Source organism: Bos grunniens, chromosome 4 (assembly GCF_055505025.1).
Source record: "Bos grunniens cultivar Pamir isolate PY7600 chromosome 4, Bosgru_T2T1.0, whole genome shotgun sequence".
NCBI classification, from domain to species: Eukaryota; Metazoa; Chordata; class Mammalia; order Artiodactyla; family Bovidae; genus Bos; species Bos grunniens.
The window spans coordinates 78,499,347-78,522,195 of NC_141168.1; the positions used below are offsets into that span (position 1 = coordinate 78,499,347).

General features: G+C 37.3%; 1 long non-coding RNA gene across 2 annotated transcripts; it reads left to right on the top strand.

Annotated features, from left to right (window-relative positions):
- Positions 1 to 88: 88 nt before the first annotated feature.
- On the top strand, positions 89 to 19,421 carry LOC147374426 (uncharacterized). 2 transcript variants are annotated; one of them, XR_015162749.1, is made up of 5 exons: positions 154 to 1,060; positions 7,987 to 8,157; positions 16,180 to 16,233; positions 19,082 to 19,156; positions 19,252 to 19,421. It is a non-coding gene; the product is annotated as an uncharacterized LOC147374426 (long non-coding RNA). The 2 variants fall into 2 exon arrangements; XR_015162748.1 differs by lacking the exons at positions 7,987 to 8,157; positions 16,180 to 16,233; positions 19,082 to 19,156 and having other exon boundaries at positions 89 to 1,060.
- Positions 19,422 to 22,849: the final 3,428 nt, after the last annotated feature.

The following is a 22,849-nucleotide window of genomic DNA, read 5'->3' on the forward strand; positions in this document are numbered from 1 at the left end:
CTGATATCCATGGTAGCTGCAGTGGCAGTGGCAGGGTCCGCGCGCGCTCGCGCGCTAGCGCGCGCGTCCGAGTTATACTGTACTGGCAGCAGGGGAGGAGGCTTAGCGCCGATGAGGAGGGAGCGGACTAGAGAGGGGAGGAGGGGCGCGCGCGCGCCGGGTGGGGAGCCGCTTACTGCTGTCTCCGCTCACACCCCCCCCCCCCCCCCGCCCCGCAGCTTGACCCGGTAGTGAAGGCTGAGAGAGAGGCAGGCTGGGTCCGCCTGGCAGCCTACGAGAGGAGGCGGGAGCGGGAGAGGAGGGGAGCCGAGGCCCGGAGTGGGGAGGCCGGCAGGAAGGGCTGCGAGCCCAGCTCGGACCTTTCTTCAGCCTCCCGGCGGCCGAACGCAGCGCTAGGCTGCTGCGCTGGGAGGATGCCCTGACTCAGTGCCGGACGCTGTGGCTGGTGGCGCCGCGAGCCTCCGGGCGTCGGATCCCGGCATGAGAAACGGCAGAGCTGTGCCGTGCCCTCGCCCAGGAGGCCTGGGCGCTGCGAGCCAGGTGGAGGCGTCGGAGTTCACTAATTAGACAGGTTTTGTCTCCCACGTTTCAGTCAGACCCGTCTCAGAGTTCTCAGAATTCCTCTCAGAGGAGAGTAAAGTTAGAACTGCAGGCTGGTTTTCCTGTCAGCGCCCGTACCTCGGGTGCAGAAGGGAACTTAGCGGAGGGTTGTCTGGTGAAAGGCGTTCCAGGCACTGCGGGGCAGGGGCTTCACTTTTCCAAGTTGGAAGAAGCGGGAAGCAGTGGGGTCGGGGCAGCGGCGGTGAGCAGCCTCCTCAGAGAACTGGGCAGTTTCACGCGGGATCTGCGGCGAGACCGCGGGGCACGCCCTCGTCGCGCGCGCCCTCAGAGCCAGGCTGGGACGAGGGGAAACACTAAGCTGCCCTGAGGAAACCACCTCCTGCTACACTGAAGGAGAAGAAGGTTCGGAGGGCGACCAGAGCGACAGAACCGGGGCTGAAACTCAGCTCGCTGGTCCGCCACCAGGCTTCTTTACCTTCAGCAAGTTTGCAGCCGTGAGGTGAGGTGACGTCCGGGGCGCCAGGATGCAGGAGGGCCGCTAATGTTTTACTCAAAGGCTAGTTTTGTGTGAGATGTTAGGAGTGTTTTTAAAATTCCTGTAACTGGTAAATGAGTTCCATTTGCTTTACTTTCAAATGATACTTAAAAAAAAAAAAAAGAAAAGAAAGAAAGTTGCACACCCACTCGTCTCTTTACAGCAAAGCATGAAAAGCATTGAGCGGGTAGGATTCTAGCTGTCTGAGAAGACAGTGTGGGAGGCAAGCGGAACAGTTAAAAATGCTTAGTCGACCCAAACAGAAAGACCAGGTTTGAATTCAGGCTCTGCTACTTAGCAAGAGTGTGATCTTGAGTAAATTGTTGACCTTTCCGTGCCTTAGTTTCCTTATTTGTTAAATAGGATTGAAAGTATTAATGTGACAGAACTGTGATAAAGATGAAACCAGGCAATGTATGCAAAGTGCTTGCCTGACATAGATGAGTAAGCACTTAAAATGATAATTTCCTCCTTTTTGCTTCTCTAGTGTAACTCATTGTTTGGGGATATGGGGGATCAAAAGCAGTCAGAACCCAATAAATCTTTAAAGAGATGATTTAACCGTGTCTTTTTTTTTTTTTTTTTTTTCATTTGAGAAAAGGAGTCCTGGATAAGTTGGGTTTGATTGATGATTGTTTAGTGAGCCAGGGACAGTGCCAGGACAGTGCTCATAATGTCCAGGTGTGAGCAAGGCATTTTGTACCAGTTTCATCCAACAAAGTTGGGTTTTAGCGTTATTAGACCCAATACTAAATGGAAATTGATAATGAAAACAGAATACAGGATGAATTTTTAAACACAAACATTGTAAATGTTAGTATTACCCGTGCATATTAGCTTGTAAATGGTCCATTTACTAACAAACATGTATGGCTAATACTAACACTTATGAAGTTCTTTTGTCATTTATTTTTAACATTTATCACGAGTTGTTCTACAGGCTTTACATATATTAATTTATTTCTCCTGGCATCTTAATAAAGTCTGTACTATTATTATCCCCTTTAATAGATAGGGAAACTGAGGCATACAGAGATTAATTTTTGCAAGGCTGCAGATTTAGTCAGTGGTGAAGCTAATATTCCGACTCAAGTGTTTTGACTCAAGACATGGTCTCAGTCACTGTGTTGTACACTCTTCCTGTGAAGTTACTATATATCATACCAGTAGTCAGTATATAATGTCCTAGAGGTTGGATCTGCATTTTATTGTAGAGGCATTTCGGGAAAAAGAAAACAAATGGAGTAGGAATTTGATATAAAAGCATTTTACTATTGAGGACCCAAGAGAGTCACTGAGGTGTGTGCCAGCTAATTTAGTGTTTCACAGCTCCTAATTCATCTTCTTTGCCCTGAATTGTGATATTAGAGCTGTAACCTGTAAACATTTGTTTTCAGTTGGTTCAGTGTTAGCACTTGTCAATAGAAGATGTTGGAGGAACACTGTTTATAAAAGGGTCTCTTTTCTTGTTTCCAGTGCTTTTCTTCTTGCTCCTGTGGTGTGGTGGTCAGTGAGTGGCTTTCTGGCTAGCAGTGTCCTAAAAACCAGTATTGCACGCCCCCCAGTAATTTGGGCCCAATCCCTAGTGTGTGGCTTCCTAGCAAGCCTCACCAGCAACCCAGTTGATGGCTTCCTAGGACGTTTCACTGGTCCCCTAGCTGGTTTTCTCACCAGCCCAGTTTGTGGCACCTCAACCAATTGCTTGAATATAAAATGGGCCACAGCCACATTATCTCTGATGAGGACTATCTCTCAAGCTTTGTAGGATAGAGAGAAAAGATGGGGATGCTTCTTCTAAGCTATTCATCCATGAGTACTCTCCCACAACTCTGGAAGTAGTGGCTGCTCCCTTAATCCACTATTCCTTTATTCTTTAATGATAGCTTCTTCTCTCTTAAAAGAAGAATTAGTAGTTAATAATTCTTCATATTAAATTTTCCATATTCTAATTTTGGTGTGATTTCTGTCTCCTGACTGGACCTTGACTGATACAAGGTGTAAAATCATGTAGACCTCTAAGTAATACACTTTCTTGAAAATTAGAAGTTGGGGTCTTGCCATTAGCTGTGCAACCTTAACTAGGTCACTTACCCTGTCAGAGCATGTTCCCTCATTTGTAAAAAGGGGGTGAAAATATGTGACAGGGTTGTATGACCATCATGTAAAATTGGATGCTGTCTGCTGCTAAGTCACTTCAGTTGTGTCCGACTTTGTGCAACCCCATAGACGGTAGCCCACCAGGCTCCGCAGTCCCTGGGATTCTCCAGGCAAGAACACTGGAGTGGGTTGCCATTGCCTTCTCCAATGCATGAAAGTGAAAGTGAAGTCGCTCAGTCATATCCACTCTTCCCGACCCCATGGACTGCAGCCTACCAGGCTCCTCCATCCATGGGATTTTCCAGGCAAGGGTACTGGAGTGGGTTGCAGTGGCCTTCTCCTCTTTAAATGCACTTAAATGTGAATGTTCTTTAAAACTGTAACATACTATCACAATTAAAGGTTTTAGTTCTCAGTATAGAAACAGAATAGCAAAGAAGGAGATATTTTAAGAAAAGAAAATTTAATTACATGCATTCTGGGAGATTGGTACATTGTTTCCTGGTTGTAGAAGGGACAGCATTTCATGTAAGATTTATTATCAAATACATATATTGTTTGTTGATTGGTTTGCTTTGCCTAGCTTTTCAGAGATGAAAGCAACCAGCTGAGTCTTTAAGTTGCTCAGGTTTTCAGGTCTCTTAAAAATATGAATGAAAATGAAATTATGACCATTTTGAAATGTAGATTCAGGCTAATTTGGTTACTTTCTGTTCTGATATCCTTCAGATTTGGTTTATTTCTCCTTTGTCTCCTTTACCCTTTCTGGGATGAATGCCTCTGTCAAGAAATAATTATTTGTTGCTGAGCACTCTATGTACAGAACATAGCAGTAGATGCTTCATGCTACTCCAAAAGAAAAAATAGTTTAGGAATCTTAAAAGTTAAAGAAAAAAAAGCATGAGTGTTTTCAAACCTTAAAATGGTATGAGATGGATGCTTGCAGCAGACCTAGTCCTGATTCTTTAGAATCCCTTTGATTGGATCTGCCTTACCCCAACTTCTATGTTCTTTTACTTCTCAGAGTCAGCCCCTGAGACTTCCTTTGGAAGACTTCCCTAAAGCTACTAGACTCATTTTGCCTTCAGGCACAGAGAGCCAGAGAGAACCACTTGGGAGTTCACTTCCCTCCTAGGACACCGCTTGCCAAGGTCTTCCCTACACAGTAAAAAAGTCTCTAGTAATAAGAAAATCTGAAGTGTAATTTACACCCCATGGCTTCCCTGCAGGATCATGCTGATGCTAGGATTTTGCCTGAAATCACTTGCCTATCTTGCTTACTCTCTGATTTATGTGTTTTTCCTGAAAGTGTTTTCTTAATGAAACACTTGCCTACAATCCTTGTCTCAGAGCGTGTTTCCAGGGATCCTGGCCTAAGATTGCAATTCCTTTTTTAAGATGGGGAAACTGAGTCTCTAGTATTTTAAATTGCCAAAAGTCTCACTACCAATAAGAGGTGAATTTGTGAATGATCCACGTCTGTGTAACTCTAAAACTCCTACTTCCAATGCTTTATTACATTTAAAGTCCGAAATACTGAGTATTTTTAAATTTGACTGTCTGGACAGAGGTGGACACAAAGTTCAACAATTGATTGATCAACAGATATAAAAATTATATTTATGTATTAAGAGATCTTTAAGTGTATGAGAAGAAAAGATAAAGAACCATTGACAGTAAGACAGTATGGTATATCTCACTTAGGAAAACCTTTATAAAGGGTGAGACCTTTATACAGCTCTGCCTGACCAGAGCTCTGACGAAGATATGACTACATTTTAGAAGAAACTGTAAATGTTCAATGTCATTTTCAGTCAGGGGTTTTCTTCACGCCAAGGCTGAGTTGGGTATTTGTATTTTTCCTGTTGGTTCTGTAACAAATTTCCACAGAATTGGTGGATTCAAAACAATACAGATTTATTATCTATAGATGTGGAGGTCAGAAGTCCAAAATGGTTCTCATGGGGTTAAAATTAAGATATTGGAGGGGCTGTTTCTTCTGGATCTCTAGAGAATCCTATTCCTTGCATTTTCCCACTCCTGCAGGGTGTCTGACCTCCTTGGTATGTGGCCCCCTTCCTCTAACTTCAGTGCCAACAACAATCTGTTAAATCCTACTTATATCCTATCACTATGACATTGACTCTTCTGCTTACTGACTCTTCTTCTATTGGATTGTCCAAAAAGTTCATTCGAGTTTTTCCATAACATCTAGAAAAAGCTAAGGGAAATTTTTGGCCAACCAAATACGTTTCAGCACTCTTTTGATTATACCAGGCACCCAGGTAACCCAAGATAATCTCCCTAGTTTGAAGTCAGCTGATTATAAGCCTTAGTTCACCTGTAAACCTCCTCTCCCTTTGCCATATAATGTATCATATTCACAGGTTTTAGGGAGCAGAATCTAGATATCTTTTAGGGGGCCATCAATCTGTCTACTGCAGTAGTATACTACATATTCATATCCTCACTGTTTCTAACTTAGTTCAGGGATCAACATAACTACCCTGTATTATGGTGATTAGTTTCCTCTCCCTGCCTTTACCTTGAAAACCTCTGATTGCATTAGCTGAGAGAACTTTCTGAAACTTCCTTTTTCCTCTGCTTAAAATTCACTAATGCTGCCCATTAAATACACAGTCAAGATAAACTCCTTATTTCAGCTTGTTCCTCCTCTGTTGCTTCCTAACTCTGCAATCGTGTCTTGCCATATCCTTCTGGAATTGGAACCCGGGACACCCCGCTAATTTGGATCCTCCAAAACAAACACCAACAAAAGAAAGCCCTATATAGCACTGTTCTAGGTCCCTTGGAATATCATTAAAAACAGACATTTTAAAATAGAATTTCAGTAATATTTTCATCAGGGCAGTGAGGTACATTGCCTTGTGTCTGTCCTCCACAGTACTGGGGGCCAGAGGCAGCTGACCTGGGTGTCCTACTAAAGGGTCGGGTCTAGGTCTCCCCTTCCCCTTACAACCCTTTGTTTCATCCATCATGAACTTCTGTTTCCTTGACTCCTATGCTGTTTCCTGATACTTTGCCTGAGATATAACCCTCTCTCTCTATTTATGGGGCTTGTACTTGCTCACCCTCTAAGACATACCTCTAAGGCCCTTTTCTCTGAGAAGCCTTTTCTGACTTCTTTTTTTTCCTACTAACACAACTCAAACTCTTCTTTATGCCTCATGTTTCCTTTGTGGAAACATAACTTCTAACTCACTTATTTTCAAGTCTGTCATCCACAGCAAGAATAGGTGGACTTTTATTTTTAGTTCGTCTTTCCACTCATCATTTTGCACATTCTCTGGCACAATGTAAATAAACATTCAGTAGAACTCCAGCTAATGATGAATACATCCAAAGTGATAGTGTATAAAATTCATTATCTAACCACTGCCGTAATGTGAATTTTAATGTTTAGTGTTAAAAAATTACCTCTTTACGTTCATATTAACATCTTAAGAAAATGGAATGTGAAAGAGCATATACTGATGAAGAAATGACAGAATATACTTAGCCCTGAGGCTGAGGTTAAGAAAAGAAGCCAGATTCTTCAAGAGCTTGGAACAGGGTCTGAAAAGTAATACTGGTGGTGGTGGTGGTGGAGGATAAGTTTGACCTCTTGACCTGCTACATAGTTTGTCCATAGCCATTCCTATTATTAAACCTTTTTCACTCCCTGTTACAATATTCATACAAAAATAGAAGTCCATATTTATAAGGAAGATTTATTTGGCATAGTGCAGAGCTTCTTAGAATGTTCTATCTGAATAACACAATAATGATATGCTCACCCATCCACAACCAAAAGTAATCTTATTTGAAGTCTCCAGTTTTCATTTAAAAGTCCTATGGATCTTACTTAGGTTATACTCTGTGGTAGGATCATATTTATACCTATGTGAAATATGACTTTTCCCTCAAACTTTGCCTAAATGATGTTTCAGGAGGATCTTCTGTGTTTTCTGGGCCCAGTCCAGTGACTCCATACATATGCACAACTTATGTTCAGTGACTGGATTATAGGCCAACTCCCACAGAGTTTGGTCTATAGAGATAGATGTGAGGGGGGATAATTTGAAACCTTGAATCTTTGGCTTAATTTAGCAGAGTGCAAAACATGAGAAGAGGAAAACACTGAACTCAGATTTGTAATATTTTTTACTAAGCAGAGAGGAGAGGAATGATCTTTGAAGAAGACTGTGTTCTAAGGTGAGGATCTAATGTTGAGAAATCAGACCTCAGGAAGTTAGTGAGGGGAAGGTTTAGAGCCCTAGACTTCTCCAAATATGTATGGAACTGCTTATTTTTTATTTGCTATCTTGTCAAATCACATTATAGTGCTAATTCTCTCTACCTGAAAACCTCAAATGTTTTGATGATTGTAACATTTAGATTCCCATCAATTTTTCATAGAAGGGCAGAATTGTTTCATTTTAGTCTAGAATTAATGCCATTGGTTATGCTTATATGTTATAAGCTTATGCTTATATGTTTCATAGAACCTTCTTACTATTTTTAGTTTTGGTCTTAGTACTGGGAATATATGGTCCAGCATATATTAGTACTGGGAGCGAATATATGGTCCAATATCTCCAGATCTCAGGAAATTAGTTTCAGTCAGGACTATCAACCAGACACCTGGCCCTGTGTGAAAGATCTGGGGACAGGCAAAATTTGACTACTTAAATATATGAGTATTAGATCATTTTAGCTGCTAGAAAGTTCTGAATGAAATGACTTTGGTCTTTGTAAAGCACCTCTTTATGTGAAATTCATGGACCATGCAGGTTACACAAAGTGAGGAAAGAGAACTGCAAGATTGTTTAAATCATTGCTCCATCTTAACTACAAAGTTCAGAATGCATGGAGTGAAATTTGACCAGCTCAAGAAAAGAAGGCATGGAAATAATTTGTTCTGTGACTTTAAAGTCATTGCAGTATTTTATGTAAATAATAAGGTAAGAACTTTTGATGCTTTTGTTACCTTATTTAACATATGCACAATATATGACAGAATAATACTGGATTTAGAAATGTATTCCTTCCTATGCAAGCATACTTCTTGAATGTCAATATCTGAATTTATGTTTCTTTTTTATTGTTTTGCTTTTTTACTTACATGGTGCCTGTCAATCTTTTATGATCAATTTACTTCCTACTAAGCTCAAAAAGATATTCTTATACCTTTTATACTTTCAGGCCTTCCTTACTAGATTTTTTTAAACAGTTCAAAAATTAAGGTACTTGGATTTCATGCCATCAAGTTGTTATATTTGATGCCCTCCTTTTTTAAGTGAGTAGTTCGATTGCTGCCACTTTCTACTTTGTGATTCTAAATCTTTTAACATCATCTTACCATTTTTTGATGCACTCTATCCTTATAGAAAACACTTATTTATAAAATACTATTTATCTCTTACATTTATAAGTGCTTCTGTTTTTCCCATTATTATTCTTCCTGTTTTCCAAACACACATCTTAATTTATTATTTTTCTCTATGTATCTCCTTAGTATAAGCCTTCACTTTCTAATCAATTCCCATCATAAGTTTTAAAAAATTTAAAATATGCTGCATGCATTTTTAACATGATGTCTACTGCCCATGGGCTTTCCAGGTAGCGCTAGTGGCAAAGAACCCGATGCCATTGCAGGGGATACCTGACAAGCATTCAATCCTTGGAGTTGGGAAAGATCCCCAGAGGCAGGCATGGCAGTCCACTCCAGTATTCTTGCCTGGAGAATCCCCTGGACAGAGGAGCAGGCTACAATTCATAGGGTCACAAAGAGTTGGATATGACTGAAGCGACTTAGTATGCATGCACTACTACCCATATTCTAAGCCTCTCTGTTACTATTTTTTTTAATCATTTTGTTATTGCTATAGAGTGACAATAGTTTCCATTTCAATGAAGTAATAAAAGCAAAAAAGGCAGAATAATATCATGGGCTTAATTTTTGTCAGTAGTGGAAAATCTTGTAGGTATAAAGAAAGTTATGGAAATAAAGTGAACATATTCTATCTTGAAATAATAAGGAACAGTCAGATGTGTTTTCTAGGCTTTGGAAAAACATACTTCAAAAATTCAAAGAGAGGTGCATCATGCTTCCTCAGACAGATTATTGAGAAGCTAAAATGCAGATGAACATTTGGAGGCAAAGCAAATGTAATTGTAATCATACTAATTTTAATAATTTTGCAAACCTCACCAGACAGTATTCTGTATGGTGTAGTTTGCTTTTAACCATACTGAGTGTCCAAAATGTCTTTCAGAATATGATGAATACTTGTGATCTTATCCCACCCTTCTCCCCCATCACATGTACATATATATTCCATATATGTACATATCATTTCATCTAATCTATAGATTCATTGATGCCCAACCATTTACTTGGTTAGGGGATTCTTTAAAACTCCAGCTTAAATAAACCTCTTATAAAAGTTTTTATTTATTTATATGTAATCAGCTGAAAGTAATCTTATGTACTGAACTCCTATGAAATGCTACCTGATGCTTTTCATCACATTTCTTTCTCTTGTATTATAAATTTTTAGGCATATCTTAGCCTCACTTATAGTCTATAACTTGAGAACATGACATGTTCATATTCCTCACAGTCACTGGAGTGAAGGAATATACATTATAGGAAAAAAGGAGATACCTAACTACAATATGACTATGAAAACATCTATTAAGCACAGAGTCAACTGACACTAGTAAAGTTAGCCTAGAATTTAAGAATGTATTTTAAAAATCAAGACAATAAGATGTTTGCCATCTGGGAAGATGTTAAAGTTTTGAGAGATTTATCTCCCATTATATCTCTCAAAGAGAATACTTTTTAAATGTGAAAAAAAAGTAAGTTTCATTAAGAGAAAATTTTAGTTTAAGATGAATCAAAAGTAATTGGAAATCATTTATTTGCTTTAGAGTATTTTAATCTTCCAACTTCTTTCAGTTAGGTCCTAGGGCAATAAAAAAATCAGGAGATATAGCAGGCTGTTTTCTGCAATCTCTGAAGAAAAGTGGACATTCTGGGAATTAGTGAAAGATGGGTGAAAAGCAAAGCTATCATGATTTTTCAAAAAAGAAAAGATCAACTCCACAAACTATAGACCACATACATTAGGAGGTCAAGAGAAAAATGTCAAACATGAAGCTAGCACAGATGAAGAGCAAGGCAAATCAAATAAGGTGCATTTTTCTTTATAAAGCATGACTTTTCACTCTAGATTCATATTAGCTTAATCAGTAAGCACTAATGCCATTGCTACTTTTCATAGATCAGCAATGAATACTCAAAGACCAGGCTTCCATCATTCTGTTTAATATCTTCAAGTAATGCTTCAGTCTGCAAATCCTGTTTTAACACATTCTCCATATCTGACTTAATCAGGACTATACATAATTGGCCTTCTCATGAGCGCTCTTACTATTTTATATACTCTTCTGACCAACTCCTCCCATTGTTGCTTCATATTAATTTTTTAGGATCACTCCTAATCCTTTTTCCTGATCCTTTTTCAAAATATCTTTTAAATAATTTCTTGAATAATTCACTGACCCTAAGGTGTTCAAAACTTGAGGACCCACTACTACAATTGTATACTGTAAATTTACAATGCAAATTTAATATGTTTAATATATTTAAATTACAGTACACAATATAAATAAAAATGACCTCTGAATAAAATATAGGATAGCATTCAAAATTTTACATTAAAGTGTGATAAATTTTAGCCCATGTTATTTAAGGACAACTACTAATATTTTATATCCAGTTAATATTGGTTGTAATATTGGTCAGTTATGAATTATATATGGTCTGGCTCAGATGGTGAAGCATCTGCCTACAATGCGGGAGACCTGGGTTCAATCCCTGGGTCGGGAAGATCTCCTAGAGAAGGAAATGGCAATCCACTCCAGTACTCTTGCCTGGAAAATCCCACGGACGGTGGAACCTGGTAGGCTACAGTCCATGGGGTCGCAAAGAGTCAGACATGACTGAGCGACTTCACTTCACTTCTAGATTTAAATGGTTTTCATTCTGTCTGCCCTCTGATAGATAAGGATAAGAGGCTTATGGAAGCTTCCTGATAGGAGGGACTGGCTGTGGGGAAAACTGGGTCTTGCTCTGTGGGCAAGGCCATGCTCAGTAAATCTTTAATCCAGTTTTCTGCTGAAGGGTGGGGCCTAAGGCCAAACTGTGGTAGGGTAATGGCAGTAATGGCAACCTCCTTCACAAAGACTTAAACTAGCATGCTGCCACCGCCCCCAAGATTGTTGTAATCAGTGTCCCTGACCCCACGGCAGGCCACTGTCGACCCGCACCTCTGCTGGAGACTCCTGGACACTCACAGGCAAATCTGTCTCTTGTGGGGTCACTGGTCCTTTCTCCTGGGTCCTGGTGCACACAAGGTTTTGTTTATTCTCTTCAAGAATCTGTTTTCCCAATCCTGTGGCAGTTCTGTAATCGAATCCCACTAGCCTCCAAAGTAAAATTCCCTGGGGGTTCTCAGTCCCTTTGCAGATCCACAGGTTGGGAAATCTGTTGGGGGCTTTTGCAATAGTGCGAGAATTTCTTTGGTATAATTTTTCTCCAGTTTGTGGGTCGTCTGCTCAGCGGCTCTATGGTGGAGCTAATGGCTACCTCCTCCAAGAGGACTTAGGCCACACTCTGCACCTCCCAGGTCTGCTGCAGCCAGAACCCCTGTTCCCGTGGCAGGCCAGTGCTGACCCATGCCTCGGCAGGAGACATTCAAACACTCAAAGGAGGTCTCACTCAGTCTCTTGTGGAGACTTTCCCTGGGTTCTGGTGCACACGAGGTTTTGTTTGCACCCTCCGAGCATCTCTGGTGGGTATGAGATCTGATTTTAAACAAGATTGCACCCCTCCTACCGTCTTGTTGGAGCTTCTCCTTTGCCCTTCTATGTGGGGTATCTTTCTTTGGTGGGATCCAATATTCTGCTGGTTGTTCAGCAGCTAATTGTGATTTTGGTTTTTTCGCAGAAGATGAGCACATGTCCTTCTACTCCACCTAGTTTTGAGTCTTAATTAAATAATTTGCCACTTTAATAAAATTACGAAATTTTGAGAACATATTTTTAATGTAATGCAGTTATGCTTTCTACTTTAGGCTATATTTAAAATTTTCTATTTTCCACTATATGGAGATAAAGGAACTATTGCCTTAATTTAGTAACAATAGGTGTTTTGGAGTTTTTCTAAATCACAGTTGAAGAAGTAAGGGGTCCTATGCACTTGGTCTGTTTGATTATGGGTCTGCAGTAGTTCAGGGATTCACTCAAATATTTTACAGACCACAAGAACAAACATACTACATTTTTTTTCTGTTTAAGCCCCCAGACTACTTTAAAGGATGTCAGTTTATGTATAAACATTCCCTAAAGCTCCCAATTGAGCAGGATGCTAAATTTTAAAAATCTAAGTTTTCCCAGTACTAATGGAGATTTACTTCCTAACCATTTTCTCTGGAGACAAAAGTAGGTCTCCTCGATGATAGGACATTTGCATATGAGGTATGATACAAAGGGCTAGAAACATTTTTTCTGCTCTCTCCAAAATTCTTCACTATGTTTTTGTCATTTTGCCTGATAATTTTGCATTACCGATTTATCCTTTTGAGATAATAAAATGTATCTATCTCTGAAAAGGTTTCTTCTGCTTTAGTCATACTCAATTGGCTACTAGTGAACAAAATATACTCACTACAGAATAAAGGGAAGATTGCTAACTCACAAATCCCTCGTCTGTACTACACCAAACGTTGCTTAGCAATTTCTACAATTTTTTCAGTCTAATTTACAAGAATAAAGAGAAATGAAGGGGATATGAGTATGTTACATAAAGTTATAAACTTTATATTTACTCTGTGTTTCTATTCTCTATTGATTTAAAAACAATGGAGAAAGAAGACTAATAAGTGGGTATGGTAGGATGGCACGAATTCATTTCAGTTTGTGGTATTGACAGGTGACTTTTAAGCCAAGAGTTGAATGAACATACAGTTGTGTAAAAATCTGGGGGAAGGATTTTTCAGACAGGGTAAAAGGGTACTAGGTACTGAGTTGGCAAGGGACTGGACAGGTCAGAGACTAAGTAATTTCTACTGTCATTATTTTATACCTTCCATTATGCTACCACTTAGGTTAGTCTCTAAGGCCTTTTATGCTTTGGGTTTAATTCTTCTCTCACCTCTTCTCACCATGTTCCAGGCTAGTCTATTCCTCTGTGACTTTAATAGCTGTTTCTTTTAATAGCTTCTCATTCATTTGTTATTACCTAATAAACTGGTAACTCATCTCTTAAAAGTTACTGCAAGCATTCCCTCTTTGAGGCAGTCTCTAACTCTCCTGCCCACTGTGCAAAGAATTGCTCAGTTTTCGTGCTACCATTAACTTATGCACTTGAGTCACTGCTTTGCAATTAACTAATGTGTGTGTCTCGTTTTATCACTAGTTAGTGTCTTTATGATAGAGACATTTTTCATTCCTTGGGACCTATGATCCATCATAGTAGTAGTACTACATAGTGCATAGTACTAGTAGTATATAGTAGATTATACAAACCATTGTTCAGTGAGTGAATGAATGGAATGTCTTTTTGTTGTGATTTAACTAATGTAACATTTACCTTCAGAACAGTTTCTTCAGAACATATTTATTTTAGTTAATAACCATAACTAGTCTACACTATAGCTATATTCTATAACTACTAGAACTTATATCATTATGTCATTTCAAAACAGTAAAATGTTAAATGTTATCCTTCATATTTAAAGCAAACTATGCTCATGGAAATATTATGAAAAGATTGAGTACTTTTTGAAACATTTTTAATTTTTCCATTTAGCATACTTTAGTAGATTTTCAGCCTTTTAAATATGTTAGCATTAAGAACCAAGTACTCCTTGATGAAAATCATGATTTAATAGTATATTTTATGTAGTCTGTTCCTCTTTTGAAGTTAGGGTGATAGAGTTATGTTTGAGACACTCATTACATTTTTTTTAAACAAGAACTCACTGTTCTTAATTTGTAAAGTGAGGACTTTTTCAATTCCTAAGAGGCTGGTAGAAGTGGAATAGCTGGATGAGGAGCTGCTATGGGGAAATTATAACAGATGTAATAAGAGAGGAAGGAGAATACAGACCTTTGTCAGGGAACAACTACTTTAAGAGATGACATACTTTAGGGGCATTCTACTTTAAGAGATGACAGAAAAATGGCTTTAAAATAACCATGCAGAATTGGAACTACATATTTGGAACTTTTTTCCCCCAAAAGTTTCCAATATATTGGTACTTGCCCACTATCTTAAGGAAATAGTGTCTAAGTAGTTGGCATTTGTTCTATGCTTTATCCATAGTCATGGAGAGATTTTTCACCTGCAGGTTCTTCTTGAAGTTGTGGTACAGTCTCCTGATACACATTTACTGAATGAACTAAGCTAATGAATAGAAGTCTAAGCCTTTAATATCAGTGCCTTTATTTAATTGTTTTTAAAGTTTGTGTCAATATAAACTCTTAGATTCTTATTTAATCTAATGGATTAGAAGACTAATAGCTCAAATACTTTCAGATATGACCTGTTGGAGTTCCTTTAAGATGGAGCCCTTATCCTTTTGATGTGTCCCCCAGATAATTTGAATGTTTCCCTGTTTGCTAATATAACAAAGTGTTCCAAATTTATCTTGTCTTCTTCCCCAGCTCAGAAATCTTCCTTTCCCCACAATTAACTCTGGTATGTTTTTAGTGGAAAATGATATTTAGAAACCAAGATATGAGATTTGTCTTATTTATTGCTACTGGTAGAGCATTTTTTCTAAGCTCTTTCAGTAGAGAGACCTAGGAATTGTATATAGAAATATTTCAAATATATATATGTGAAATATGTTAAATATACAAGAAAAGATAACTCAAATTGCCATTTTACTATGAACAAAATAGTAACATTTTTGAAGGGAAAATATTTGTAATCTATGTAGGATGGGCTTCATTGTTGTTCAGTAGCTCAATCGTGTCCAACTCTTTGTGGCCCCATGGACTGCAGCATACCAGGCTTCCCTTTCCTTCACCATCTCCCGGAGTTCGCTCAAACTCATGTCCATTGAGTCAGTGATGCCATCCAACCATCTCGTACTCTATTGTCTCCTTCTCCTCCTACTTTCAATCTTTCCCAGCATCGGGGTCTTTTCTATTGAGCCAAAGTATTGGAGCTTCAGGTGGCCAAAGTATTGGAGCTGCAGCCTCAGCATCAGTCCCTCCAATGACTATTCAGGATTGATTTCCTTTAGGATTGACTGGTTTGTTCTTTGCAATCCAAGGGAATGGGCTTAGAAAGTAGTAATATTGATCTTGAACAAAGTACACCCAAACAGATTTCATTAATAGTGAAACACCACACATCTTAGAATCTTAGTTGTTGGTGGGAAACATTATCTAGAACTGTGATCTAGATTTTATATGGTATACTCTTGCAATGTTGTTCTGGATCTGTGTTGGAATAGAAAAATAGTATCAGTAATATTATAATATCAATAATAAAACAATACCAAAGCTTGTGCTAATACTTCCCAACATGTTTTAACAACATGGAGAAAAGATATTGAGCATTTGTTACATTCAGAATCTTGTAATGAATGTATATTTATGAGGGGTATAAACAAACAAGGAAGTAATGGCACTATCTATATGGAAACAATAGTAGTGTCCTCTCTTTGGATAACCACAGTAGCTATAGATGCAGTAGTAACCATCCCACTTAGCAATAGCTTGATGATTATTTGGCTACCAATAGGAATAACTCGTTAAAGAAGATGATGAAAAGTTATAAGCATCTAAATAATCACAATTTACATTATAAAATCATGGACTGTGTATCCAGATTCTTACAGAGTTTTCTCCCAGCCTGTCATGGAAGACTTTTCTTTAATAGCCTGTTTCTCCTATTACAGTGAAAACCAGACTTCTCTACTTAATTACTGATTCCAAAGATTAAATTGTTAAAGGTAACAGCTTACCATTACTTATTTATTTGCTTTTCTAGAAAAATTAAGTATAATCTGATAGTTTAAAGTTTGTTTTGTATAGTATAATGAGACAAAGATTCTCACTTTAATAAACACTTGCTAACTATTGCATTATAGTAATTTACTAATGACCTGAAAACCTGTAAAAATATGTGTACATGTATATGTGTATGTTCATATAATGCACATGTTATTTTTGACTTTGGAAATCATAAAAGATAAAATAAATACCTGAAGAAACTACAGCTGTAATTTTTTTTAAAAACCGAAAATGTTGGAAGACAGAATTAACTATTGTTAAGAAGTTACTGCATGGTATATACCATATGTTTACCAAACAATATAATTGCTAGAACTATTATTATACCTATTTTATAGAGGAAGAAACTTAGACTACCTGCTTTATTAACCTTGATCAGCTTCTTGTAACTTGTAATTAAATGCATTATAGAAATAAGACTCAAACCCACATATGTTTACTCTCAACCCCATGCATCACATAAACCTTCACATGAAGTACATCACACAAATCACACTACACCTGGCCAATGACAGTTTTATTAAACTGATTCTTTTTTTGTCTGTAAAAGAAGGATATTTTCCTATCTTAGCCATCCTCATTGTTTTTAATAATCACTAAGTGAGTTCACCACACATAATCTTTTTTTTAATATTCTGTATTCCTGATTGCAAAAATAACTGTGACTCAGTTATGCTTTGAACTTAATTTCAGTGCTGTTAATTAAAACATATATGTATACATCTGAAAAATATCAATCATGACAATATCACAGAGAGCTTGTTTTTGAAAAATAACTTAAAATATAATTGAAAATTAACAAAGGACATAGAGAAGGTTTGAACCAAACATATGTGGCTAAAAGCTGGCCCATAGTCATCGTAAATGGATTTTATCCAAAAAAGGATGCCAAAAGACCCTAGGATCCCAACAGAGAGAGTCTGTGAAAAGATGGCCTGCTGATAACGTAAATCACAGTGAAATGCAGTTGAGAGATGCCTACTTGAACGCAGAGAGGAATACATGGTCTGAAGAACCCTCCCTACAAGGAAATGAAACACCCTGCAAGGGAGAAAGACCAAGAGTCAGCCGTGACACCTGCCAAACCAGAGAGCAAACCAGAGAGCAATCCATGATGGCAGCTCACCAAAGTACAAGCATACTGTGCACTCACATCTCCTCTCTCCACCATCCAAAAATCCAGTTTGGTCAGAAACAGTGCTAATTAGCATTTGAGAAGGGGAAGAAGACAAGTTGGGAAAATAAAGGAGTATCTATCCAAGTCATACTGTATACTGTATACTACAGGGCTGTCTTCTGTTGCATGGCTGATTAGGTGAGTGCAGAAGCTTTAATTTTGAATGAAGTTTGGAATCTTTATTATTACTCTAGCTGTACTTAACAGTCTCTAAGCTGAAAATGATTAAAGTATCAGGTGGATTTTTTTTTTTTTTAGTTAAGAGAGCTGTGGGGAAACCAACCAAAATTTTATCCAGGGGAGGAGAAGAATTACGTTATAGAGCATACTTCCAGGAACATTTTGAGAGAAAACAAAATTACTTAATTATCTCATATTTTAAAAATTCTTGTTTGGTTATTCTCTCAATTGTATTTTTATATATTCTTTCTTCCTGTATGCTTTATAGCTTTAACTATAAGCAAATAAGTATAAAGTCTTCATATGTAAGATTATACATGTTTTCCTTTATAATTGGAGAAATGGTATTTTATCTGAACCTCACGTCATGTGATATATCTGACACTCTATATCATACCTGGATGTGACTGTTTATAAAACACAAATCATCCCAAATTACAGGATCAAGATTAGATTTGAAAAGATATATTCAATAAAATGTGTAAGATGAGACAGAATTAATTCTAATTGAATTCACAGAAGACTTGAAATGAGATGTAAATCCGTAATATATATTACATTAGATATGAATTAGTATTAGATTTGCATTTAGAAAAATGTACTATGTTCAGTTTTGAGTATTACTTAGACAGAATATTAGGACAAATATCCTATCTTGACTGTCTTCTCCTCCAGCCACCGCCTAAATGCCACTGAAAAGTCTGTCCATCTTGATTATCAACATTAAAGATACTAAAGAAGAATGCAGCAAGTATAAGATTTACATTTAGTGGGAGAGAAGATATAATTAAGAAACATTTTTATAAGTGTAGAAAAATGTTCCTTAAGAGGTAACAATTTTAACACTTTAAAAGTCATAATTATCAAATATTGAATTTTAGATATTAAGGCCAAAAAAACCCCCACACAATACAAACAGTTTAAATGTTCAGCATTTAGCTTAAAGAATCCATTTTGGACTTCATATTCTGCTACCAGTATGTAGGCATTAAAATTGTTATATGAAACATATTGGTAATTAACTCAGAAAAATCCTTAGAATTTGGATTTGGATTTAGATGTTATTATTTAGATTTTAGATATTGTCCATAGGAGTTTGATACTGTTTATAACATGGACCCTGAAGCCACCATTTAAGTAAAGTATATAAAAAAAAGAATATTCCAGTATGCAAAAAATATTATAGCCTATAATGACCTTATTCTCATTAGTATAATGTAGAAAGTAAAGTATAAAAAACATTATATTATTTCATTAAAACCATCAAATATAGCAAAAGTGAATAGTTATTGAAATTTAGTATTACTCTAAAAATTTATGCTGCTTAAAAATACTGTTGTGATTATACAACATTCTGAATTCGATGACTTTTAGACAATGTTAGTTTCCCACTTAAGGGCTATCGTCACTTTCTTCTTACTTTTGTTCAGGTTGGCAATGTTCCCAGATGAAATGTTCACCTTTTAAGAATCTATTGCATCCAACTGTGGCAATGTACCAAAAGTGTAGGTGATGAGGTATAAATATCTTTCTACTAGAGATTTCTGGGAATATTTTTGTTTTTCTAATACAGACATTCTTTTTGTCCCTTTCTTTCCAGTCTACAGCACAGCTAAAGAGGGAGCAGCCACCTTACCTCCATGTTTGGACAAGCATGAAGATAAGAACTTCCCTGTGTGCATGATGGAAAAAAATGATAGAAGGGGCCAAATTCCCATCACTAATACTCGTTGATATGTGAGGAAAAATAAAATGCTATTACAAAGTTAAGCTACAGAAATGGGCTTCTTTTCTCATGCAACAGAATACATCACAATTCAGATAATGTCCATTAAAATGAGTAATAATGTCCATTTTAAAGGATTAATCTGAGGGACCCAAAGATACATTACACAATTAAATCTCAGGAAAAAATAGATTTTTTAAAATTCAATGTGATTTTGAAATTGATCTTTCACAATCTTTTAGTTATCAAACTATTAAATACATTTGACCATTCAAATAATTTTGTGAATAATGACAATGAATCCTGTTACTTTCTCAGTGTGCGTATGATTGTGTGGGTGTGTGGGTGGGGCAGACAGATCATCACCTGTACTTCTACCAAGAGGCTATAAATTGTAAATTCCTTGGATTTTATTAATTTGCAAGAGCAATCCACAGCACTCAGTAAACTAGTTAAATTACTAGGTTACCATGAAAAAGATGCTTAAGGCAAGAGATGGGGAAAGGGTACAGAGCTTCCATCCCCTCTCTGAGCATACCATTCTATCTGCACCTCCACACATTCACCAACCTGGAGTTCCCAGAGAAACAATATGAATTTAATGGTACTGGGGTGGGGTTATATTGGGAAAGTTGGTGGGCAGAGAGGAAGGAGGAAGGAACCTGGGTGGAATTTTCTAGAAGTATATTTTATAAATGATCTCATCACACACACACACAAAATTGGAATTAAAAACATAGTAAGTATATGAGAGGATTTTTTCTTGTTGTTCAGTTGAAAAGCTGTGCCTGATTCTTTGTGACCCCATGGACTTCAACATGCCAGGATTCCTTGTCCTTTACTATCTCCTTTACTATGTCAAATTCATTCCACTGAGTTGAGGATGCCATCTAACCATCTTCATCCTATGTCACCCCCTTCTCCTTTTGCCTTCAATCTTTCCTAGCATCAGTGTCTTTTCCAATAAGTCTGCTGTTCAGTGGCCAAATTATTAGAGCTTCAGCTTCAGCATCCGTCCTCCCAATGAATATTCAGGGTTGATTTCCTTTAGGATTGACTCGTTTGATCTCCTTACGGTGTAAGGGACTCTCAAGAGTCTTCTCTAGCACCATGATTCGAAAGCATCAATTCTTCAACACTCAGACTTCTTTATGGTCCAACTCTCACATCTGTACATGACCACTGAAAAATCCATAGCTTTGACTATATGGACTTTTGTTGCAAAGTGATGCTTCTGCTTTTGAATAATCTGTCTAGGTTTGTCATAGCTTTCCTTCCAAGGAGCAGGCATCTTTACATGGCTGCAGTCACTGTCCACAGTGATTTTGGAGCCCAAGAAGATAAATATGTCACTGTTTGCACTTTTACTCATCTATTTGCCATGAAGTGATGGGACTGGTTGCCATGGTCTTAGTTTTTTTAATGTTAAGTTTAAAGCCACTCTGCTATTTTCATCCTTATCAAGAGACTGTTTAGTTCCTCTCCACTTCCTACTATTAGAGTGGTATCATCTGCATATCTGAGGTTGTTGATATTTCTCCTGGCAATCTTGATTCCAGCTTGTGATTGATCCAGCTTGGCATTTCACATGATGTACTCTGCATATAAGTTAAATAAGCAGGGTGAGAATATGAGAGGCTAGATATGTTAATTAGCTTGATGGTTCTGGTTATTTTTACAATGTATATGATATCAAAACATCAATGTATTTGTATAACTTAAATACATACAATTTTTATTTTTAAATTATACCCCAATAAAGCTGAGGTAAAAAAGAGAGGCTGGGCTTTCCAGGTGACTCAGTGGTAAAGAATCCACTTGCCAATGTAGGAGACTCAGGAGATTCAGGTTCAATTTCTGGGTTGGGATGATCTCCTAGAAGAGAAAATGGTAGTCCTCCCCAGTATTCTTGCCTGGCAAATCCCATGGACAGAGGAGCTTGGGAGGCTACAGTCCATAGGGTTATAAAAAGTCCGACAGGATTTAGTGATTGAGCATGCACGCAAAATGGGAGGTTGGGTGGGTGGGGAATGGTGCATGGAAACTTGCCATGTGTTGTAAGTGTAGACAAGGACAGTGCTTGTGAGCAATGCTTGGGAAAAATGGCATTTCCTTATACTACTTAAAGAGAAGAAATAATAAATAAACAAACACAGTCCCAATAATCCAGGAATAAGTTCTCATCCTAGAAGACAGAGAACCAAGCAATAGGGTGACATTCCAGCTTGCTACAAGTTTGCTAAAAGCTAAGAATTATTTTGAAAACTATGTATGTTTATTTGCTTTTCTCTTTAAGAATACAAGGAGGCTTGTATCAGCACTCAAGTGGGCAGTGAGAGGCAGCTATAGGACTCACTGTTCCCATTTAATAGGCTAAATCAGACCAATTAAACAGGATTGAGCAATCTTTGAGGATGAGCACATAGAACAATACACAAACAATACCTACCCTAAATAAAGTAAACAGATGCAAACAAATTGACTTTTGAAAGAAATTCTTTAGCATATAAGAAAGGGAGAATTACTGTAAAACACTTCTTGAAATGATTTTACTATAATAAGCAGAATAATGTATTTTAAAAATATCTAGAACTGAAGCACAGGCTACTTCAAAATATTTAGCAACACAGATGTCTTGATAACTTCAGGCGGTGTTAAGGATAAAGAAACTCTTATTAAAACCCACGTCCCAAAATATTTAGGTTACCTAGAAACCATTAAAAACATATAAGAAACCTAAAACAAATTCCAGGCAAACTTTAAAATTAAACCTTTGCAGCATAAATACTAAAAGATAATTGAGACATGTTCATAAGGCTTATTTGTTTTCTTTTTTTCCTTTTCTGCAAGGTGATAGAGCTGGGAGCAGACTGAATTATTTTACTTTCTGATATTCAGGTATTCACAAATTCTAGCACTAACACTACCATCTCTGAAAAGTTTGCCCAAACATTTATCAGGGGTGGGGGAAAATTAAAATTGAGAAGTAGAAAGTAGAAATGTTCTTATGGTGAGCATTCTTGTAAATGAATAGATGTTTTGGATAAGTATTCTTATGGTGAGCATTGTTATGAGTGAATCCGATTTATTTCTACATGTTAATAAGACACAATAAAATAAATGTCATTTGAAAAATAAGATATGTAGTTGGAAACAGTAATTAAACAATAATAATCTATACCTCTATCCTATAGTCTATACCACATATTAAATTAACAAAGATCTATAAATTAGGGATGGGTCAGTAAAAGCATATTAAATTTCATGTCTTCTGTAAGAGATGGGTCAAAAGTTTCATTCCTTTGTTAAATTTGAAGCTAAAAGAGTTTTATAATATGACCTTTATTAAAGAATACAAAGTAATAACAGAAAAATTTTAAATGCTCCATTCTTTTAAAATTACTACTGAATAAAATAGCAAACAAGGCATAGTGTGCATTTTAAATGACTAAACACAGTATGACAGTAAAAT